Source organism: Ciconia boyciana, chromosome 7 (genome assembly GCF_034638445.1).
Source record: "Ciconia boyciana chromosome 7, ASM3463844v1, whole genome shotgun sequence".
Lineage (NCBI taxonomy): Eukaryota > Metazoa > Chordata > Aves > Ciconiiformes > Ciconiidae > Ciconia > Ciconia boyciana.
In genome coordinates this window covers 65993057-66010413 of record NC_132940.1, presented here as the reverse complement: position 1 = coordinate 66010413, position 17357 = coordinate 65993057, and the positions used below count along the sequence as shown (strand labels likewise).

Below are 17357 nucleotides of genomic sequence, written 5' to 3'. Positions count from 1 at the left end.
GAGGGCTGCACGCAACAACTGCTGTACGCTGGAGACCCCAAAACAAAGCTCTGGAAAACGTGAGCATCACCGATCCATTCCAATCTCAGTCGCCATGTCCTCGGCTCACAGAAAGAGAGGTGCCCTGTCCCCCGTGTTGTGCCCGACATCTTGGTGCGGAGGATGAACGGGCTTCGGCTGCACGTCGTCATTCATCTGTGCCCTCAGCGAGGAAGAAATGAAGGTAGAGAGCACTGTTTGCTGGCGCCAGGCTCTGCTGGCAGTGGCGTGGGGAAGGTCTGAGCGCTCCTGTCGCCCGCTTTGATCCGCAATTCCCTTGTCCCAGCCCCGGGGCCAGCAGACGACGTGTGCGGCGGGGCGGAGGCTCCACCGGCTCTGCTGCTGCCACCGACAAGCTGTTGCAGTTGCGTTGCTTGCTGCAGCTATGGCTACGGATAAATATTTTGTATGTGGGCATCTCTGGTGTTGGCTAAGCAAAACAAATCCCAAGTGGTTAAATTGCCGTAGCCGGTCAGTTGGTCTCGTGCGTGTACCCGGAGTGAGATAAGAGGCTCTGCGAGGTGTAGGACTCCAGGTTGTCTGGGGCTGGGTACTGACATTGAGAAGCTTTTGCTAGCATTGTTTCTTTTTTCCTTTTTCTTCCAGCGTCGCACAGACAGCGCAGTTGCGGAGGATTGATGCAAACAGGCCACCCCTCCACCCTTTGCCACCAGACAGGAGATATTTCCTTCTCCTCCTCCCCCCGGCGGTCTGCCCTGAGTCACCGCCTTCTGCCTCCCGTGATCCGTCTTTCCCCGCGGGTTTGTCGGATCCCGCAGGACCCGCTCACGCAGGCAGGTGTCTATCGGCTGAGCCATAGGGGCTGGGGGGACGTGGCACAGAGCCCCTCCGGAGCCCTCGCCTGCCCGGGCACTGCTGCAGGCAGCGCTGGGACGGGGCTGGAGTTACCGAATGGTGTGCGTATACAGAAAAATTAGTTGCCGCTTCACCATGATATCGGGAGACGTGACTCATGGCTGGAGCATCTGGTGCCGGTGCTGCTGGGCCAGGCGTGGGGCTGGCGTTCCCTGCCCCTCTGCCGAGACCCCAGGGCAGGTTTGTAACGCCAGAGTCACTCCGTTCTGAGGGGTTGCTTGCTAAGGGCTAATGGGAAATGGAGTTTATGAGGGTATGTGAGGCCGGTGGGTATTTCTGGCTTCTTCAGGCTCTGCAGTCCTTGCTGTGCCCTGCGCTGCCGGCCATGCTGCAGCCCTGCAGCTTTTTCCTTGGCTGTGGTCAAGGAGCCGCAGCGTTGCAGAAAAATACCGGTGGTGTTTCTTGCCAAAAAATCACAGATAAGTGTTAACTTCTTTTTTTAAAGCAGGCCCCAGAAGAATTACTCTCCTCAATTTTTAGGAGGTGGCAGGAGGTTCAGAGGGTGTGACGGGGCTTTTGTAGCTGGGTCTTCTCGCCTGTCTGTGCTACGGCGGTCGCAGCGGGGAGCTGTGAAGCCTCTCACCCCATCTGTCTCAGACCCGCTGGGACCCTGCTGAACCCCGTAACCGCAATGCGCTTCGGACCGGGCTTCCTGCGGGCATTGTCGTGAGCACTCTGTTTCTGTGAAAAGAGCACGATGTCATGCCAGCGGAAAGAATTTGAGGGCAAGTTTCTGATGTTTTCCGTGTAAAACTAATTGTTCGTTCAGGGCTGTGCATCCAGCCGTTACGTGAGCGTCCACGGTTTTTCACAGCTCCCAACCCACACCTTTGTTTTACAAATACAGGATTTTCATATGGAGCCCACGTATCTGCAGCTTACTTAGGATGGGCAGCTGGAAGTAGGTTAATGTGTGGTGGTGTCTTCACTTAATTTCCATACGACCAGAACATTTGTCCCGTGAGTGCCACCAGACTTCCGAGTGTGATGAAGAGCATTCCCTCGGTTTCCTCCTATAGCAGTTCAGGCTACTGCTTTTCTTTTTGCTAAATTTAGGTGGGTGTCAAGTGTTTGAACTCTTCTACAGCAGCCATACTACGCTGGTCACTTTAGTTCGTTAATTTAGAGGTGGTCTGGGTTTGTCGAGGCGCAGACTGAAGATGGCTTGCCCAAGGTGTCTTTGTGGGCACCTCTGCGAGCACCAGGCACCGCGCTGCCTTCTTTTACCTACGGTGGGATGTATCTGCAGATGAGAAGTACTCGGACACTATGGTGACAGGCACAGAACAAAAACTGAGGGTGGTAAACATCAGCCAAAGGGTGGAATAATTCAGGGTGGTCCACGATGGGAGTAATGGGATGACATTTAGCAAAGGAAAGTTTCAGTGCAGTACAGAGGAAAATGTCCTCAGATGGAGTTGTGTTAGCCATGGAAGATCTCCGGGGGAGCGGAGGAGCCCCTGTGCTTGAGTCATTCAAAGTGGACAGGAAAAAAGCTATGGAAAATGTACTGTCAGGAGCAGCCCCGCACTGGCAGGAGCCGATGAACCGTGTGACCTCAATGGTATTTTCCATCTCCCAATTTATGTGACATGGAAAGTGATTTATTTTGCCCTACCACCACTTTACTACAACAAAAAATACCCAGCTGGCAAGTACCCGCTTTGAACTCTGGATGAAGAGTCCTTGAAGAAATCTGGTGGTCCCGGAGGCACTAAGAGAGGAGCCTCACGAGCCACTGCAAGCGCAGCAGGTTTTCCTTTGCTGATGGGGTTGGTTGGAGGGTCATGCTCTCTGTCCTGCCCAAACCTCCTTGTCAACGAAACTGGCCCCTGAGACACAAACCAACCGAAAGCATTAATAACACGTGGATTGCCCTCTCTTGACTTAAGAGATCAGGTTCTTTCCCACGTCCAGGTCAGCTGAGAGGCGCTTAATTGGCAGCAGGAAATGTAGATGAAACATACCCCCAACGCTGTATTTTGGAAATCCCCCTATTCTGCTAAAATCGCACGTGATGATGAGGGTGGGCGTTAGGACAGTGACACGCAGAGCGGTGGACGGGGCAGTGGAGTCTGTCTCCGGCGGAGGAAGCTCCTCAGAAACCCGAAGCTGACCCTGCTTTCGGAACATCAGTTTTCATGAATCATTGGCTTTTATGGAAATCCATTTATCCAGCTGTTTCCTGTGCATGGGAAGCATTGTGCGAGCTGCAATATTTGTTTTAAGTTACCAGGACTGAGTGGTCATTTTAATCATCGTAAAGTTCTGAACAAAGAACCACATGTGCGTTTTGGGAAAAGTACCCCAGAAAAGGATCATCAGCAGCAGTGAAAAGCGTCCAGAAAGAGGTCAGACGTGGAGAGTGATTTATGGGTGCTGTGGGTGTAACCAAGCAGCAGTATTGCCTCAGTGCTTTCATAGGTCAGCAGTTGCCAACTTCATTAGATTTGCCGATGTCTTTCTTTGGTTTTTGCTTTTGTAGATTCCTTCTAAAAATAACAATAGCACCTCCTTCGAGGGTAATGGAAGCAGTTACTGGAGCTAGGGTGAGATGGTAACTCATCTGCTAAAACTGTACCCAGGGAGCGTTTTGATTTTTAATTCCTGTGCTGTAAAATAAAAGGATAAAAACTCGCTGCTGAAGACCATACTTTTCTATGAATTAGTATTCATAGAAATTCAGAGAAATACTTTCCTCTGGCTGTCTTTGGGCAAGGATGTTACAAACCTGCTACGCATCCATCTCACAAGGAAACAGTCCTTTGCCCGAAGGACTTCACGTAAGAAGATGAGCCGAACCTCCGTGCCCGACTGCCGGGGTGCGCTGGCTGTGCCGTAGCTGCAGTAGCGGAGACGTGGGAGTCCATGGGTGGGGAGGGCCACGCAGAAGGTCTGCAGAACATCCTCTCACCAGGATCACAGCACAATTCACGTTTTCAATAATAAGCATTAAATCTACAGAAACGACGGAAAAGCCAGCACTGTAAATAACAGGGGAGAGCAAAAGCCTTGGCAGGCTCCTGAAACAGGAGCGGTCGCGTTAGTAGATGCGCAGGAGAAACCGGACTACAGCACAGATCCCGAAAGGCAAAAGTCTGCGGTGATCCCTCTTGGCCTGACGCGGGGAAAATGATTCCTGGACCTTAAACCTCATCATCACCGTAACCCTGAGAGTGGGAGCAGGACGCGCTGACGTGGGCTGGCGCGTCTCACCCAAAGCCCTGTCTTTAGCTGTGCACAACCTCAGTGTCTGGTTTGGGGACCATTTAAAATAACCACTTCATTTAAAAGAACATCATTTAAAATTCATTTAAATGACCGCTTCGTTTAAAATAACGCACCGAGGGTGAAAACTCATTTCTGGCCTTGTGGTAATCAGCAAAAGCATCATTCAGCAAGGTGTAAACCACTCCAGTTGGCAATGGTCACATCTCTTTTTCCACACCCTCTCCCTCTCCCGCGTAGACAACTCGGACGTACGGAAGACTTCAGTCGCATCGCTAACGCCAGCGTCGCACCTTCCGCGTCGCGCAGTCCCTACCTTAAACCTTCCAAACTCCATCTTAGGCCAACTTGTGTGACAAGTAGTGGGATGTAGATCGCCTACTAACCCGCTTAAAAACGGAGTCCGACATCAGGTCGCTTTGTGACTCAGGCTCCCTAGGATTTAGTGTGGCATTAAATCATTTTCATTTCCACCCAGTTCTGCTGCAATAGAAAGTATGTTCAAACTTGCCCTCAGACGTACACACGGGTCCTTGTTCAATGGCCTGAATACTCTTTTATGCCACATATTTTTTTTATTGTCTTGGTAAAACCGGGGCTGACTTACCCGCTTGGTCTCCCTCTGCGTGTGCCGTTGTGCTCTCCGGTGTCATCTCCGGTCACTTCCAAGGGCTGAGCCCGGGAATGGCAGAGGGTTTCCCAGCCGAGGGGCTCTGTCATTGAAAGGACATCCTGCTATTTATTCATCTGCATTGCTTCGGCTGGGCAGCCCGAGGACATCGTGCAAAGGGAGCTCATTTGCTGTAATTTTCATCAATTGTCTACGAGTTTTTCAGTCCCAGGGCTGGATGAATGTGAGTTTAATAAGATGAGTCTTGGCTAGGAAAACAGCATCCCCCAGTTAAAGTGAGAGGGTTTGCTCTCCTCTTTCCACCTGACTTTATCTTTGTGTCTAACAAATCTCTACATGTGGAAGGAGAGCCTAAAGGGCAATCGAGTCTCTTGGCATCGTTTACTAGCCTCCTGGTGCAACGTGGTGAGGAACGTATGAGAAAATGTGGTGAAGCTGGAGAAGATGTAATGACAGTGTTGCCACAGCCCTTGCGACCACGCGGATCACGCAGATTGCTGCCCGGCAGTGTTGGGGCTTTTCCACCCCCCGCACCATCCCATGAACACATCTGTGAGCTCAGGAGGTGCTCGGAGTCTGCAACCTGGTTTTAGCCTTACAAGATGAAAACATTCACTGTAGAGGCTGAGGCTCCACGTTACTTCCCCAGAAATGTAGGTGAGGATGAGGGATGAGGCAAGAAGTACCCTGAAAGCATCTGATCTGAGGAACACCAGTGTATTTTTCAAGTGGCTCCCCTGGGCGCTCAGGAAAGGAGAGAGCTCCTGGAGAGAGCGTCTTTCCTTAGAAGACTCTCCAAATTTGCTCGCTCCACACCGTTTCATTTCACACACCTCCGGTTGGAGGGCGAGGAAATAGAAATTTCCACTTGAAAAGCTGGAGGCCCTGGAAACCTGCCTTCTCTCCATGCTGGGCGAGATGCACAGCCTCCCTGCGGCCCCGCTCCCGTCCCCGCTCAGGACGAGCAGTTCAGCGTTCGCTGAGCCTGGGCTGTCCTTGGGTGAGGAAGGCCAGAAGGTGCTTTCTCACCATTTACCTCTGCGTTCATCTTGCTCACGTGGGTTCCTTTGCTTACATCATATTAACAGCTGTTTCTATTTCGTATTTTTCTACACTGAGAATTTTACTTACAACCAGCCCGGCCCTACTCACCCCGTCGCTGTGTCACCCTGTCCTCTTTTGGATCTCCTTATCAAGAAGGGCATCCCAACGCCTTTTGCCCACCTCTGCTTGCCAGGGTGGGGGGTTCAGGTGAGAAATTATTCTCTTATCATCAGAGTAGTTATCAGTAACCCTCCCATCATTTGCAACACATGAACCAAAAATGTTTGGGCTCTCACTCCCAAAGCCAGAGTCCCAGATCCTTTTTTAGGTACCTACATGAAAGTAACTGTTTTTTGGAAATATATTCGCTACAGAGCTCACTGGAAGGGACAGCTGCTCGGCTTTTCTGAATATCAAGCCACTTTATTTTGGTATCTAAAGGTGGATTAAGAAGCCCTGACAGCCAAGCCCAGAGGTCTGCCCAGGTCGTCGCAGCTGCCGCTTTCTCTTCAGACACTGAAGTGCTACTGGCACGTCCCTGAATATGAGTAACTGCGGTCCGTTCTGCAGCCCCTGCTCTGGGCACTTGTCTGAACAGACCTAGCTGTGCTCATTTGAAGGCTACAGCTGATCTCAAGACACATCCCGTGAGTAATCGCTGCCACGGCCTGCAGGCGTGTGGCCCCGCGAAGCCGGGGTGCTGGGGAGCGTCATGCTGCTAAAAGATGGCTGCAGTGTTTGTAAAGTCATTTGTGGAGGAGGACACCCGTGTCGGAGCTGAACTCCCACCCTTACCCACCAACAGGACTTAAATGCAAAGGAATACATCACTTTTGGCCCAGATCCCGAGAGGTATTTCGGTGCCCACCTCTTCCTGAAACACCTGCAATGCTATTGACGCTCAGCAGATTTTGTGAAGCTCACGACGTACCTCAAGCTGCAGACTGGCGCATACCGAGGTTGCTGAGAGGGCCCAACGCCTGGGTTCAGGGAGGACCCGAGTAGCCCGCGTCCGGCTGGCAGCAGCTCCAGGCAGCTGGGAGTCCCTCCAGTCTCCAGTCGCCTCTCCGCCTTTCGGTACCCAACCCTATTTTGCCAATCTTTTGAAAAACCCAGCAGCTTCCTAAACTCTTGCAAACTGAAAGGGTTGTCCAGCATTGGATCCGGCTGCCCAGGGAAGGGGTTGAGTCCCCATCCCTGGGGGTATTTAAAAGCCGTTTGGATGAGGTGCTCGGGGCCATGGTGTAGTGGTGGGCTTGGCAGTGTTGGGTTTACGGTTGGACTTGATGATCTTGAAGGTCTTTTCCAACCTATACGGTTCTGTGATTCTGTGGTACGGGACCTCGCTCGTCTGTCGTGCATGCACATGAGGGTGCTGGGGCCAACCATGGCCGCTGAGAACTTGCTCTGAGTTTGTCCCCGTGCCCAGCGCCGCTTCCAGGGGCTGCGTGGGCAGGGCTTAAAACGGAGGTGGCCGGCTGGGCATCAGGGGCCGTTAGCCCAGGGATCCCCAGCACAGCTTCTTAAAAGCTCTGACACGTGGCGGGGGGTTGAAAAGGGTGGACGGGGAGCGCATTTCCCGCAAGGCTCGCTGGCCTGAGGAGCGCTGGCGAAGTGCAGTTGCGAGGGCAATGCCTGCCAGCGTCTGCGGCCAGGGCGGAGGGGAAGGGAGTCCAGTCCTGCCTCTGTGTTTTCAGCTCTGGAATCCCTGTTGTTAGCTTTGCTGTTGCTAGGGGAACCCATGAGTAGTTATAAAACAGAAAACCAGCCCCAAGGCATATTGTGCCAATTAATGTAACCAGACATATTTCCTAAATAAGAACCGTATGTTAGGGATAACATCTTTGTTTGTTGCTTGTGGTTTCCTTGATGGCAAACTACTGTGCTATAATCCTTTAGCGTCCAACTCGTTTATAAAATCGTTGGGGATTAAAATACGAAATAGCGAGGGTGCTTGCTTGGGGCTGGGCTCGCCCAGGGCTCCGAGCCCCCGGAGAGGCGGGGGGTGGAGGGAGGCAGGAGGACGCTCTTCGCCTGGAGGGCACGTATTTTGTTCTCCTGAAAGGGACACCTGTGTCCCCTCCCGTTCGGTCTCGTTAGTTATCTAGCAGCCTTCCGTGTGTTGTCAGGCCAGGTGTCTTCTCAGCGCAGGGAGTAAATATTGAAACATTGCCAATTGGAGTAAGATGCTGAAGGTTTTGGGTTTTTTGTTTTCCAGAGGTATCGCGGCATATAAAAGCCTACAGGCGTTGAACAAAATTCAGCTCTTCAGCCTCTACACCACTTTAAAGTGGGACTTAAAACTGGCTGTGAAAGGCATTTGGGTACCTAACTCCCAGTTAAATCAATACAAACCTGAGCAGACTAAGGCACGTAGGTATTTTAGAAAGCTGCACCGCTTCACTGAATGGATGTGTTTGAATACAAGCCCTTAAGCATCACAGAATCACAGAATGACAGAACCGTATAGGTTGGAAAAGACCTTGAAGATCATCGAGTCCAACCGTAAACCTAACACTGCCAAGCCCACCACTACACCACGTCCCTGAGCACCTCATCCAAACAGTTTTTAAATACCTCCAGGGATGGAGGTAGATTCGCTTGCTTTGAGATCATTTTGCTATTGATTTCCTCCCTTGATTCCTTATCAGCACAGGGCACGTGCCACCCAGCTGCCCAGGACCTGCCCTACCTCAACTGGATCAACGCTCTGGTTTGCTCCGCTCGCGTGGACGTTTGCTGCAGCGCGGAAACCCTTTAACAACGGGATTTGTAAGACCACAAAAATGCACAGGAGACAGGAGAACTTAATTATTCTTTACATGATTGTTTTTCACTCGGATATCACGGCTCTCGGAAGGGAACGGCGGTATCAGTCTAATAATTCTGCCTTGGTCAATCCCTTATGATATTTACACAGTGGCTGTGCAATAGTTGGTGGGTAAATGTCATTTCTTTGATTGATGCTCGCTTACAGCGCTTCGGAGCCGTTTCACGCTGCTGTCTGAGGACAGATGCGCAGGTCGGCATCCCTGCCACGCTGCTGTCCCCGCACCCTCAGCTCCCTCTGTGCACGTGCCCTCCGGCTATTTGGCCCCCTCCAAGCCAGAGCACGTAGTCAGCTAAGTGAACAATTTTTACCTCGGGGAAAAAGGCTCTAATCGCAGTTGTATATGTATTTTTCCTACCAAATTAAAAAAAAAGGTGGGCTTACAGCCAGGCCCAGCTGAAGCGGCACAGTCTATAGAGCAGGCAGAGCCCTCACAGGTTGCACACAGTTAAAACGGGTATGAATTTTGCCTTCCAATTAGCTGACAAGTTCAGGCCATTTGCCTCGCTCCCCAATTATCCGTGTTCCTGCAGATGTATTTTGCTTTCACAAGTACTCAGCAAAGAGCGTACGTATGATTTATTTATTTTTTTTTAACATCAAGGCAAAAGGACTTGCTCCTTGTGCTCTGCTGTCGCTCTCCACGCTCTGTTGCCATCAGCTCACGCCCTTGCCCCCCGCTCCGGACCCCCAGCCTCACAGGGGCATCTGGGGGGCAAAATTTTGGCTGGGGTGAGCAGGAGTTGTGTACACAACCCCTCGAGGTAAGGGCAGGCTGGAGTGCCCGGCTGGCCCACGGGCACCGGCATGGGCAGCCACCCCACGGCACGGGCGAGCTGAGCACGGCGACGGGATGTGTCTTGGTTTAAACAGTCTGTGTTTTCCTCCAATATTTGGTACCAATACATTAATCAGATCTCACACACAGCCTCTCATTGTATCGCTCTCGCTGCGTTTGTACAGTAATTAATTCTGACTGCAGCGACTCCATCAGCCTCGGGGATCACTGCGTATGTGCCTGCGCTTGTGATGTGATTTTTGGAGGATGCCTGAATGAAGCAGCGCCGTTTGCTGTGTGATTTCAAATTGAAACGTGATGACAAATTGATTATTGTTGAAACAGAAGGAGCGTGGCGAGCACAGCCACACGCAGCCCCCCGCACGCAGCCCCGTCCACGGGCGAGGGGCTCCGGGAGGCTCCGAGCAGCCGTGCGGTGGCTGGAGAAGCTGGAGCACACCGAGCGCTCGCCAGCCGGGCGCTCAGCCTTGGCCCTCTTCTTGCCAGAAGCAGAAAAACTAAAGGTGCGATGTGGTAAAGGCAATCTGAAATCCCTTCCCTTGGGGATGTGATGGCGGCAAGCCTGTAATTCCCATCGGACTTCATCTGCCTGCACTTGCATCAAGGTTGAACTGTGCAACGTGCATCAAATGAAAGCCTCAGATACTTTCTGAATACATCTAGGTTGCTGTTGCATCAAGGCAAACATAAATCAGACTCTGTTCTCATCTAGCATTCGGAGGGCAGCGTGGCTCGCAGCCACGTCCAGCCTGCTCCACCACGAGCGGTGCTCGCCGGGAGGGAGGTCACACCGCGCTGGCTGGGTGTCGGGGTCGGGCACACGTTGCCCGCCCCTCGCTTCCCTCTTTACCTGCTGGCTTGTCGGCATTTCCAGCACAGAACTTCACCCAGTTCCCCCTCCAAGTCCGCCGTGAAATCCTCCCGCTCTCCAAGCAGCACAAGGTCGGAGCTCGTGTTGGCGGTGTCTCTGCAGAGCCTCCTGGGCCACGTTTTGGGGGTGGCCGTGGGGAGCAGCACACGCCTGGCTGTGCTCTTGGCTACCTGGTTTGTTAAGTGAAGTGCTGGAGGTGATTAAAAGTGTTCCTGAGAAATCCCTGCTCTCTGGGCAGCAATGGGCAGGGCAGGGCGCAGGCAGCGGGCTCGTCCTCCCAGCCCTAAATCTCTTGTTACCGCACCAAGGTCCCAGCGCACCCCCTGGAAAGCAGCTTTCGATTCGCGCCTGTGCCTCCGTACCCCTTCCCCTGCTGCTTGCTCCGCTGTGCGAAAGAGAGATCCAAAACCTGGCTGTTACGATGACTTTACCTTGCATCAGGCTTTGGCCGGCGGATTCCACTGGAAATGGGGCAGCAGCTGCCGGGTGCCAAGTTGGTGGCGACCAGGACCCCCACTCAGCCGGCACGACCCCCCCTGCTCTTCGGAGTGCGGCTGAAAATGCCTTTTCCCAGGACCCCAAAAAAAAGTGCCGGGGAGCACCCGGAGTGTTCAGGGCACAGCGGGCAAGTCAGGCAGGAGCTGCCAGCCCTGCTGCCCGTTTCCCTTCGGGGAGGGCCTGCCCCTGGCCCCCCAAGGCATTAAACCTACACAAGAACTGTATCCTTCTTAAATGTGGTATCTTTAGCTGGCTTTCTGCACTTTTCATTTAACTGCGAGGAAACTCTGCATGCGGGGAAAATGATTTGGCTCGGAATAAACTCTCATTTTCATCATCAAATGAAATTCTTCCCTTAAATCCTGGGGAGGGCACAGTCCTGCCGGGGGTTTATCAGGCAGCAACAGCATCACGATGCCACCGCGACATGACCAATGAAGCTCCTCTGGTCCCCTCGGGAACCCGTGGCCCTGCTGTGACCGGCTGCTTTGAGACAGCCTTTGGAAGTGGGTATTTATGTTATTTGGAACATGGATTAGTTATCTGCTAGTGTTTCTGAAACTCTCCTACTGTACCAAGATGCACCCCCGCACAGGGACACCCGCACGGCCCCGGGGAGCAAGGTGCAAGCGCCAGGCACGGGGAGGCGTCAGGTACGGTGGGATCTGGGTTTTCAATTAGCTGAACAGAGCGATCATTAGGGGAACTCGTGGAGCAGCAAGATGTGCGTCACCACCCCTTTGGAGATAACAAACCCTTTAATGCTCAGGAACACCACGCTGGGAACGGTGGGAGATACGGAGACGCCTTGGAGGGCTTTTCTGTCTCATCTCCTGCAAACCTGGGACAGCTTTTAAAGCAGAGTGGCTCAAAGCAACCTAAATCCATCGCCTCCTGCTTCAAACCGCTTCAAATATATATTTATCTGAGAGATGCCCACCGATGCAATTATGTCGACGTTCATTAGCTTCACGTGGAGGTTTTCTCATGTAGAGCAGCCTGAACGAGCTTGGGCTGCGGCGTGCAAACCCCATTTCAACTCACTGACTCTCCCTGGCTGTGGTTGCAATTGGCCTTTCAGGGGTCATTCAAGCCGTCCACCGGAGTTGTTGCAGAGCTGCGGGCGGACGCTTTTACACTGACTTTAACCCGGTTGATACCGGGGTGTCTCACGTGTCTGGCGGTTGACACCCTCCCTCAAGGCTGCTCACCCATCAGCAGCTCCGCTGCTCCCAGCAGCCTGAAATTGGGTGCTCATCTGAGCGTTTGACCCCAACTGATGGGGCTGCTCCGCCCGTGTCACCCGCAGGGCTCAGCCGCCCGTCCCCGGGGCAGGGCACCCGTCCCCTCCTTTGCTTCTGGTCCGTTCTGGTGCATTCGGCAGCACAAGCCCAGCTCCAGCAGAGCCTGCGCGCGCGTGCATCTGCGTGCGTGTGCGTGCATCTGCGTGCATGCGTGAGTGCGTGCACGCAGAGGGATGCTCGTGTCCGCTTTGCAATACTTCCACCTACAGAATAAAGCCCAGAACGGCAGCGGGAGCAGCCAGCAGCAGCCCTGGCAGCAGAGGGGTGCACAGCATCCCGGGGGGGCCCAGCCGGGCGGGGGGGTTGCTTTGGGGTACCGGGGCAAACCAGAGGGTGGCTGCAGAAGTGCTCGTGAGCCCCTTGTCCTCTCCAGCAAACCTGTGAAGAGGGATTTTCTTTCCTGGGACAAAAATGGTAATTTTTGCAATTATTTTCCCTTCCACTGGAATATAAAGACTTTTTTTTTCAGGCCAGCTTTTCTAACAACTTTTTTTTCTTTCAAAATGCCCCGCTGGTCTGTGGCCAGGCAGGAGATGGGAATGGAAAGCTGTTTCCTTTACAGAAGTGTTTTTTCCGAAGCGGGGTGTAATTGCCAGTGCTCTGCTGCGACAACACCCGAGCACTGCGCAGGCGCACGCTGGCCCCGCAGCAGAGAGGGGAGCACGGGTTCGGTTCGGTTCCTGCCCCAAAGAGCTTGCGAGCAACAAGTTTGTGCTTTGGAGGGGGGAGAGCAACAAGGAGCACAGACAGGAAAGCTGTGGACTTGGCGGCTCATGGATGGGGCTGATGTGAAAATGATGGATTTCCTGGCAGGAGCAGTGACTGGGGAAAGATTTCCCAGAAAAGGGACTCTTACTGCTCTCATTAACAGCAGCGTGCAAAGCACACTCTGCTGCGCCCACTGCCACTAACCTGTGGGTTTTGGGGGGGCTAAAGCCCTGATGAGGACTTATTGGGCCAATTTCCATCAAGAATATTCTTAGATTACTCACTTTTTTTTTTTCTTCCCAAACCATCCAAAGCTTTTGGTCAACGTACATCCTTCCAACGTCTGTAACAAAGCTGAAAGGGAAGGACAGTCACAAGAGTTTGAATTTACTCACCTGAAAGGTTTGCATCATTTAGTTGAAAAATTAGTCAAAACATTTTAACAAAATGTTTTTTCTGAGGAAAAGCAATTCTGAGGGCAAGACCAACCCAGCCAAGCCCCCGCGCCCAAGGAGAACCGGTGGGCTGGAACGTTTCCCACCAGTTCCTCTGGGTCTCTCTAGGGGCCTCAGGTCTTCCAAGTTCAGCGGCACCACCTGCAGCGGCTGCAGCATCAGGTGATGGAAGAATCCTCCGTATTTCCCAGGAAACCATCCCCACTGCAGCACACTGCAGTGGCGGCAGGCGCCGTGGGTGCCACGCTTGGTCCCAGACGCTGGCAGGTGTCACCACCATCCCCGAGCTCCTACCTGCCAAGCTCCTCTGAACACCCTGCATCATTTACCGACAGACCGCCCACGGTCTCCTTTCACTTTGGGGTACAGATCAGACTGGGTGGCTCCAGGCTTTCACAGCCGCTTGCTGTTAGAGCAATTTTTTTTTGGCCGCGTCCAAGCCGTGGGGCTGAGGCTCAGGGTGATGTGTAGCTCCTGTTCCTGCTTCGCCCCGGCTGCCATCTGCCACTTCACCAGGACGGCGTCCGCTCTGTCGGCGTTAAGCAAACATTTGCCTGCGGCCATCTGGGTTCAACGGCGCAGCCCGAGCAACCTTCCTGCCTGCTGGCAGCAGCAGCAGGCTGTGCCCCGGAGACAGCCATCCCTGAAAATATTGGAAATATCTTCCATTGCGCTTCATCCGCACGTTCCAGCACTGGCTTCTTTGGCGTCCCAGTACTTCCATCCATGCTGGTGAGAGAACAAGCACGGTAAATCAAGCACAAAGGGATGGGGCAGAGGGAATGGGTGCTGTACTGCGGTACAGCCCGAGCCAGGAAAGCCATTGCATTCCCACCAGCACACGGGGCTTCAGTTAGAAATAGCGTTGCAGTGGGGCGTTACAGAGTCTGTTTTTACCATAAAAGCATTTCCACTCTGAAGGGTAAATGTCTGAACAGGGTCTCACTGTGCAAGCGTGTCACATACCGCTGTGCAGAACAAAGCCCATACAGATGACAATGAGCTCAGTCAGAAACAGAAGATCTGTGCAGGGCGCTCAAAACCCCAGATCGTTTCTCCGATACGTCTGTCTGCTATTTCCACCGCCTGGTGTGGCTGCCTGGGTCCGTAGCGAAGGCAGAGCTGCAGGCTCTGGGCAGGAGCTGGAGTGAGGCACTGCTGCCTTGGGTGCTTCTGCATTGGGATGTCAATGGTGGGTCACCAAAAAGGTGGGTCACCAAAGCCACCACATCCTTCAGAGATAACTTTCAGCTGATGAAGGGTTCTCAGAAGTGACTCAAGCACACGGAAGACACTGAAGAATTTAAGAACAACAAGCGTTAAAGAAAAATACTTCTCAACTACTGAGATACATCAGTGTAGCCTCAGGTGACTCCTGGAGGTCGATGTAGATGCTTAAAGGTCAAACAGCGCTTTCAAATGAGTAATTTTTGTGATTTAGAGTTTAATGAACATATAAGGACACTTCAAAGTCTTGGGAGAGACATATGCGATCTAGTTGTAAAAATAATGCAGCGCCTCCCTTACAATAGGCTTCGGCTGATGCTTCACGGCATCATCGATGGTTACTGCGCTGGACCTAGCGCTGGCGTGTGACACCGCAGAGCGAGGCGCGGATGCCAACCCGCTCCCGGCACGTCACTCAGTTCCTCAGCTGGTCACACCGCCTCCCAGCACGACCTGTGTCACGTACGCGTGACTGCTGTGAGCGAGCTGGCCTGTTCGCTTTGTCACTGCTTTTGTCCCCTGCTGTAACCAATGGCACAGTGAGTTTGGGGGAGCAGCTTTCTTCCCGTCTCATCAAGGCAAAGAGACCGAGGAACTCGCAGCGTGGCCATGGGATAAGGCAAAGGAGGGGAGCTCTTGCTCAGGTGTGGCTCAGCCGGAGCCAGGACAGTCAGACCCTGGGTGCTCCCAGTTGTGCCCAGCGGCCGGGGCGGCTCAGCAGCCCCAGCTGTGTGCAGCTGGCTCCTGGTACAGCCTGGTCACCAGCTGTAACCGCACTGCCACCTATTTCAGTATTAAACTGTTGCTTGCCCAGAAACTTTCTTTCTTCTCGACAAGTCCTCCAGGTAACGGGACATTAACAGGGCTACAGCCACTCAGGACCATTATCCCGCGTTCTGACTGCTCCACCCGCAATCCGGACCCAGCCAGTGAAACCAACTCACTCCCCGGTGGGTGCTTCTTGTCGCTCAGACCCCCAGCACACCTCCTCTTCTTTACAGCGCTGACCCGACATACCTGGCCTTCGAGAAAGGTCTGCTGCTTTTGTTTCAGTAACCAAACCCGTTTATTTTATGGCCTGTCATTGGCAGAGACGTTGCATGGTTAAGGCCACCATCCATAAAGCTGGCTGACATCTTTTTTTTCCCCATGGAAGAGCAAACGCTGAACTTCTTGCTGACCGCAAGCTCACGGTGCAAGCGATCTGGAGCAGGTGGTGTCTGGATGTTCAACATCACCAGATGTTCCAGCTTTACATGGAAGTTGACTTCTGCTCTTCAGCTCTGGAGCAAGGAGCACTGGAAGCACAGAAGGGTAATTAGTGCTTATGCGTAAACATAGAGGCTGAGCCCTCTTCCCGTTTCACTCCGATACACAAACTCTGACATTCAACAGAGCGTGAGCCAGTTGTGCTGCTACTTCAAAACTGGGCTTTTATCACTGCCTAGACTATCTAAATACTTGTAGCTACGGAAAAAAAGCTACCTTAATTTCCATAGCAACAAATAGTTTTTCCTGAAAGCAACAAACATGAAATACAGCTGCTGCAGATCAAAAAAACACAAAGAGGTAACCAAGAAACAGAGGAAGACATTTATCTTTGCCCTCTTTTCAAAAAAACATATTCACTTTTTGTATTTCTAGAGAACAGATGCAGATCTGGCCCAGCAGGATGCTGGGTAGCTGCTTACAAGAATGTACCAGTTCCAGTGAAGCTTTTGCTCAACCACATTTTTTTTTTCTTTCCCTTTTGAGGTCTGCAGAATTTGTGGCCAAACAGAAACTGCAGGAGCACGTGCCAGTCAGCGCAGGACGCCAGACCCGTTTCAGCGCGTTACCAGCTTGTTTGGCCTCAGGTTTTGCCCTCCGCTGTCCCGCAGGTGAACATACCCAGCCAGGTCACCTTCCGCCAGAGCAGGTCAATTGTGAGAAGCATTTCAGGAGAGCAAAGGTCTTTTTATGCTGCATTAGCAGTCTTCAGCCCCAAGGGGACTGCAGGTCAGCACCTAAATCTTGTGAGGACAGCAAGCACCTCGCACCTTCAGGCTTAAGATTTTGTTACTACCTGAGCAGCAACTGAAAGAATCCAATCGAATTCCTCCTCACCCATTTCACCTCTCCTTCACCTGCACCTCCACCCACAGCTGCCCCTTGCCAGCTTACAGCTTTGGGTTGTACCATGGCACTGTTCCAGCAGCTGGACACAAAGAAATCTCCCCAGCACACAGGTGAGCTTCCAGCAGCAAACTGATCTGCATTTCGCACTGCAGCACACCCGACGCGTTTAAGCCAGACAAGTTTCCCCAGGCTGAGCCAGTGTGACCCTTCAACCCACCGCAGCAGCACAGCAGGCACGGGCGGATGGCTCAGCTAAAAGCTGTGTAAGCATTACACTTGCAATAGGATCCTTCCTTCTACTGCCATCACCCTGCCACTGGCCATGAAAGAAGGGAAATAAAAATCCCCAAACTTGATCCCTTATTGGCTTCTGCCCGAAGCAGCTGAAGGAGATGGGCAGGAGAGAAATCCCCACCTCCCCAGGGGCAGCTGACAGGAAAGCTGGGACTCCAGCAGCCCATCCGGGCCTTGTGAAGTGCAGCTCTTTCACAGCTTCTCATCCCACTGAGCTTTGCGGAGAGAGCCACGCTCACTTATTCCAACTGCGTGTCCCAAGCAGACCTGGCCTCCCGGCTGCCTGCCCTAGGAGGGACACCAACTTCAAACGCTTTCCGCGTCTTTCATTTGCAGTAGAAGCACATCAATATCCCACACGTCCCACTGATCTGCAGTGGTCAGTGATGGCATTTAAGAAAATTAAGTTTAGTTTCAATGTATTTGACATCCAAC

The 17357-nt window shown here is 52.7% G+C and overlaps 1 long non-coding RNA gene across 4 annotated transcripts; it reads left to right on the top strand.

Annotated features, from left to right (window-relative positions):
- The first annotated feature begins 783 nt into the window (after positions 1 to 783).
- Positions 784 to 17317, top strand: LOC140654813 (uncharacterized). Of its 4 annotated transcripts, none has more exons than XR_012043534.1 (3): positions 784 to 6895; positions 8470 to 15824; positions 16266 to 17317. It is a non-coding gene; the product is annotated as an uncharacterized lncRNA (long non-coding RNA). The 4 variants fall into 4 exon arrangements; XR_012043535.1 differs by lacking the exon at positions 16266 to 17317 and having other exon boundaries at positions 784 to 6025; positions 6260 to 6895; positions 8470 to 12111; XR_012043532.1 differs by lacking the exon at positions 16266 to 17317 and having other exon boundaries at positions 784 to 6025; positions 6193 to 6895; positions 8470 to 12111.
- Positions 17318 to 17357: the final 40 nt, after the last annotated feature.